The sequence below is a fragment of the Prinia subflava genome, chromosome Z (assembly GCF_021018805.1).
Source record: "Prinia subflava isolate CZ2003 ecotype Zambia chromosome Z, Cam_Psub_1.2, whole genome shotgun sequence".
NCBI lineage: Eukaryota > Metazoa > Chordata > Aves > Passeriformes > Cisticolidae > Prinia > Prinia subflava.
Genome location: NC_086283.1, coordinates 35,953,546 through 35,959,545, shown reverse-complemented (window position 1 = coordinate 35,959,545; position 6,000 = coordinate 35,953,546).

Below are 6,000 nucleotides of genomic sequence, written 5' to 3'. Positions count from 1 at the left end.
TTTCTGCAATATCTTCATGAAAATTGCATAATTTTTTCGTTGTTATATTTCCAAATTTTTCTGTTACTAGAAGCCTTCAAGACTGCAGCCCCTCTGTGCCTGCTGTCTCCAAACAGTCAGTCCTGGATCTTCTTCTGCACTGAGTTTCAGCTGCAAGAGGATCAATACTCTAATTGATTAAATCCACTATCCTTCTTCCTTCATCTGAACAGCCTTACGTCTACCAGAGCATCATCTTAGGAAATATGCATCAAGGGCTTGAATCTACCCATACTAAACAGGAAGTAAAACTGTGGTTTCCTGTCTAGAGCAAGTGCCACGCCACTACACTTAAAATAAGGAGCTGCAGCTGTTGATGGAGGGTTAAAAAATATAATTTCTGTATAAGTTAACCACGGGGTTAAGTTGAGGTATGTATGGGGGGGGAGGAAAGGTAGAGAACGTACAACTGGAACTTGAAGCAGCTCAGCTTTGGAACAAGCGTCAGCTTCTGCAACCAGCTCCATGCCATTGTAATGACCGAATCAAGTGTGACTGCAACTCAGGGGATAATTGAGAAGCATTGTTTTAACCAAATCAAGTGTGGATCAGGGTAGAAGCGTAGGTATGATTTAAGATAGTAACTAAGGAATAGGATGATCAGTATCTAGGGGTGGAGGTTAGTTAACATGTGTATAATTTAAACTATAAAAATCACAAATCGACTCTGTATTTTTCGGGCACAAGATCTGGGCACTGTATGCCCCTGTGTCCCACGCGCTTGAATAAAGAACCGCATATGATCGCCTTCGTGTGGTTATATGTTTTCCTATGCTAACACAGCTCCTTCCCCTCCTGATGTGAGGGGAAGCCTCACATCATCCTAGCTGTGGTTGTCACAATCACAGCTCTGCACGTCTGTACCTGCCCTCCAGCAGCCTTGCTGAAGCTGACCTCCGTCCCCTGCTGGTAGAGGTCAACTCCTGCCAAGGGTTCAGGGCTTTACCGACACCCCTCTTAGCTATTGCCTCTATTACCAGAGTAAGACTTCTTTCTGAGGTGGGAATATGACCCCCAAACACTTCTGCAGTTTATGAGAAAGTGAAGATGTTTTATCAGTCCTTATGGAAACACAGTCTTCATTTTAGAAAAGAAAGCTACAACATAAGTTTGGCTTTCCAATCTGTTTCCTTTGATGAATGGGAAGCTTTGATGTCACCTGCTCATCCTCCTGACCCCTCATATTGTTTTAGCTGTGGGTTTGGGCGGTAGGATGCTTTCAGTTCTACTCTGAGCATAATCCATGCAAGTTTTTAAAGCTGTATCCTTCCTCCATCAGTCAAAATACACTTGATTTTTGAAAACTTGATACACATCCCTACCCTCCAGCAAATCAACTGCATCACTCAGCTTGGTGTCATCTGCAAGTATGTCGAGACGATGCTCAATCCCACTATGTCATTGATGATGATATTAAATAGTATTGGTCCTGGGACAGATCCCTCAACCACACCACTTACTACTGTTCTCTGTTTGGACATTAAGCTGTTGGTGGAATGTTGCTGGTGAGCCTCACCAGAAAAAGACACACGGAGCAAGAGTTTGGGGAGATCAGAGAGCAGCAGGGAGAACCTCCTGCTTTGTTTATTACTTCCTATTATATACTTCTAGCAAGATGACCATGCATTGGAGAGTGGCACTCCCACCTCTCGCCCACATTGGTCAAGGAGGCTGTCATTTAACCTCCCTTTCTCTTGGAGAAGGACTTCAAAACAATGGCAATATTTACAAAACACGATCTCCTGTTTACATGAACGAGCGTGAGAAGGCTCACACTTCTACTTTAGTATGAACGCTCAGCAAACTAGGAGATCTCATGGTGACAGTGGAAGACTTTGGGTGTAGCCATCTAGCCAGTTTTTTATCCATCAAATTGCTCACCCATCCAACTTCCTCCATTTTGATGTCGCAGGCCTTACAAAAATACTTGTCCACCTGATACGTGTCCTCTAGCTTAAGTAGCTTGGTTAGGGGTAAAGATTGAAAATTTATTTCCTCATGTAATAGCAGAGTCTATTATATGGAGTATAATATTGGATGTCTGTAGTTCTTTCATGGCCCAACATCTGCCTTTGGTAACAGGCTGAATAGGGCTGAAATTAGGATAAAACCCATCAACTGCATCTCATCACTGAATGTCTGGACTAAGAAATTAGTTTTAAAGCACATTATTTGTAAATAACATGAGAGTTTACTCATTTCTTATCATTAAGATGGGAGAATTTGAGATGCGTGGCCTTGCCTTGTTGCATGAATGTGTGATGTAAGGGGAACTGTAATGGCTACTCTCCGGTATCAGCCCTGGAAACACACTCTGTGCAAAGGAACTGAAGTTTCAGAATGGGAACTGGGGTTTCTAAAAGCTCAGGACTTCCCAGTTAGCTGCAGTGATGTATGTCACATGTCCTCAACTGTGTATTCAGACTAGAAAGAGGGTTTAACATGCAGGTTGAGATGGAGAAGGCCCAAGAAACTCCCTCCTTCCCTTGTACCATTATGCATTTTCATATCATACACTGATCATTTAAATTAGCCCTCACTAATGCACTTGTTAGAGACAAGGCAGCTGGGCAGATGCTCTATAAAGCTCTTCACAAAAACTGCATCTCAAGCCTCCTCTGTTACAGCCACGATAGTCCCAATTACTGTCAGCCATGCACAGTGTTGGCAGCTCTGGGACAGCACACTTCCAGTGCTCCACTCTCTGTATTCTCAATAATACATGAGGCCAATTTCCTACTATTGACTGGCAGGTGCAAACTCCCTGCATCATGCAGGCAGTGAGCACCTGTGATTCTCTTTTCCCTCTCCCTTCACTTTATCAGAACTTTGCTTTATCACAACTTGAAAAATGTAAACATAAACCCTGGCTTTAAACTTCCTGGCATTTGACAGCTTTGACACCAAGTGATGGAAAGTGTCAGCTAATTAAAAAATTAATTTCGTTTTCAAATGCCACTCTTTGTTATGAAAATGTCTGCTCAAAATGCAGCCTACATATTACCCTGTAGAGAAGAACCCAAACTGCAAAAATCATAGTGCTGTATTTAATTATGAATCAGAGGACTTTACAAAGAACAGTAAATTGCATAGTGAAAGCCCATTTTCCATGATGGAGCATACATTAAAATAATCCTTTTCAACCCCAAGCAATCCATGCTTGGTACAATTGCTAATTTTAGACAGAAACTTCATGAACTACAGGTTTTCTGCTTTTGCATGCATTTATGATAATTGTTTTCCCCCCAGATCAAATGCCTACTATCACTTGATACAAGTCACACAGAGGTCCAAATCCTTTAACTGGAGCAGAGCAAAACTGCAAGCTCAGACATTCCAGAAGCCAGTAACCAACAGCAAGATGCATGCATATTGCTGGAAGAGTTATACAACTTCCAGAAATCTTCCTTTTCCTTAGATTTCCAACTTAGATTTTAATTTCCTCAGCTATTCTTTTCTGCACTGTCATGTAGAACAGCTTCAAAATATGTCACCACCGGGGAGTGGGGAGTCAACTAAATCTAAATATGTGGGGAGATTGGTCTAGGTGGAGTCACTGCAAGTCCAAGAGAACGAGAGATGATGAAAGCTGATGAAAGACAGGTATGTATGACTGCTTAATGCAGCAGTGAGAAGCCAAACATTGAGCTTCATGCACAGGAGGTATGCAAGGGAAACCTGAAGTGCTGACATGAAACCAGCAGCTGAAGCTCTGTGTCCATATTGTCAAGGAGTTATATCTATAAAAAGGCGAATTACTGAAAGAATGCGGATGAGGAAAAGCAGCCCATCAAAAGAACAAATAGAGAGAAGAAGCAGGAGAGGATGACATGGCAAACAGTTTCTAATTAATGCTTAATTGCCAGTATCAGTGGTGACCAGGAAGTGAGGAGTCTGGTCACATAGACACTGCAGGCCGAAGTGGAAAAAAGGAGAGAGGGACCCTTCACATTGAGAGGTGTAGGGCCAACTCTGTGGCATGCCATCAGCAACGTCTGAAGTTGGGAGGAGATGGGGAATGGGGTGGCTGTTGGAACTGTGGGAATGTTACTGTGGTTTTGAGCTGTGGTCTCTAGTATGTGGGGAAAGTATGTTATCTGCATTGTGAAGAGAAAATACTGAATAGGCTGCTTCCAGCATTATAATCCACTATAATTCTTCCCCGACTCTTTTCCAATCCTGTCTTTCCAAAACTACTCTGCCTCAGCAAATTGCAGTGACTGAACTTTCTTCTAAGAAAGATACTTACTTCTAGAAACATAGTGCAGAAAGACTTGTCTTTTACACAAATCCCAGTCCTTAAAAAAAAATCCTGCAAGAATTGAAGATATATTTGGTAGTTACCTAATTTCTCAGTAAACCTTTTATTTAAGCAACACAAGCCCTTCCCCATACCTTCTTCCCTTTCCCCAACAGATGTGTTCAGGAATGCTCAGCCTGAAGAACACAAACACAGTATAAGAAAGGACTTGCTTTAGTCTCCAGGCCCATTGCTTCTGATCAAGCCATTATCTCATGACTGTAGACAGACTCCTCCTGACACAAATACACTTGCTTGTTGAACTTGCTATATGTCCCAGGCATAGAAATCTTATGGGGAAGGAAAATATTTTTCATTTTTTTCACCATGCTTGTTCAAGAGGCAGCAAGAAATACTCCTTTTATTAATGTAACTAAAGGATAGACATGCCCAGCAGTCTGGTTCTGACATCTAAATTTTTGCAAGTGAAATAAATGGTCAGTGCACCACACTGCAAATCAGCGAGGTCAGTCCTATAATGTGGCAAAAGCACCAATGGAAAAGAGATATTTTTTTTTTGTTGAGTACCCAGCTCAACAAAATCCAATACCTTTAACTGTTACCATTCAGTGAGAAGGTGGTAGAGGCTTGGAGCAGACTCTGGGAGGTGCAGGTGCAAGTGGGCGGTGTCAACTGACGAGTTTCTGCCACAAAGCAGTCGATCTGTGTTAAACCACAAGTCAGTTAAAACACAGTTTGGGATTCCTGGCTGCTGAGCAGGGTGCTGCAAGGCTTTTCATTATGTTTTGTGCAGTATACATGTATGTGTAATCTAACAATGATGAAAGGAGTAAGTTTTCCTTTATCTGCTTCACTTCATGTTACTGGATTATCTTCACATGAAATATCTTAGCATCATGCAGTTCATTTGCTGGCAGCTCTTCCTCTTGTTGGTAAAGCCTATGCTCTCAGGGACCAAATTAGCTGATAGACTGTATATAGACTTCTTAATTACTTTCTCATTATTCCACTGTTGGTTTAACTGCAATAGAAAAAAAACAACTTGGGGGTTATTGCACTTGGATTTGAAATACTAAGTTATAATACAGCAGCTCTTCCAGTTAAAAGCTCATTGCTATTATGAAAAATACTTAGGTGTTCCTACAAAGAGGAATAACTGTAAAAACAGGGTAAGCAAGCTCTGTAGTATGAGTTATCAGCAGGTAACCAGAATGTAATGACAGCCTCTCAGATCAATCAGCCTTAGTGGATTCTGAGTGCTCTCACATCCAATCTGAATATGGACCCCAACTAAACTAATGATTTTCTGTGAACCTACATAAAGTTATAATTTATTTTCTGAGAACAGTAACAATTTCATGATTATGAGATGCCTTATTCTTTTTGGATTGCTTATGAACAGACAAGTTGCTTTTGGAATAAAGACTGCCAAATCTAAAAGGTTAGAAATGGACTTCAGAATCAGTCTGGAAAAGGAAGATGTGTTGGAATTTTTACGGCATAAGGCAGGATTGGCTCTTTACAGAGGCCACCTACACAAAGCAGCATAGACAAATTCCAAATAGTGAAAATTAGTTCACTCACAAACGATTTTAAATTGTGATTTTAAATTGTCTTGTTGTGGCAGGAGAATTTTATTTAATCAGTAAGCATTCTTAGCCTTGCTTCTTTGTGTTATGTTTTCAGTGAGATCAATTTTG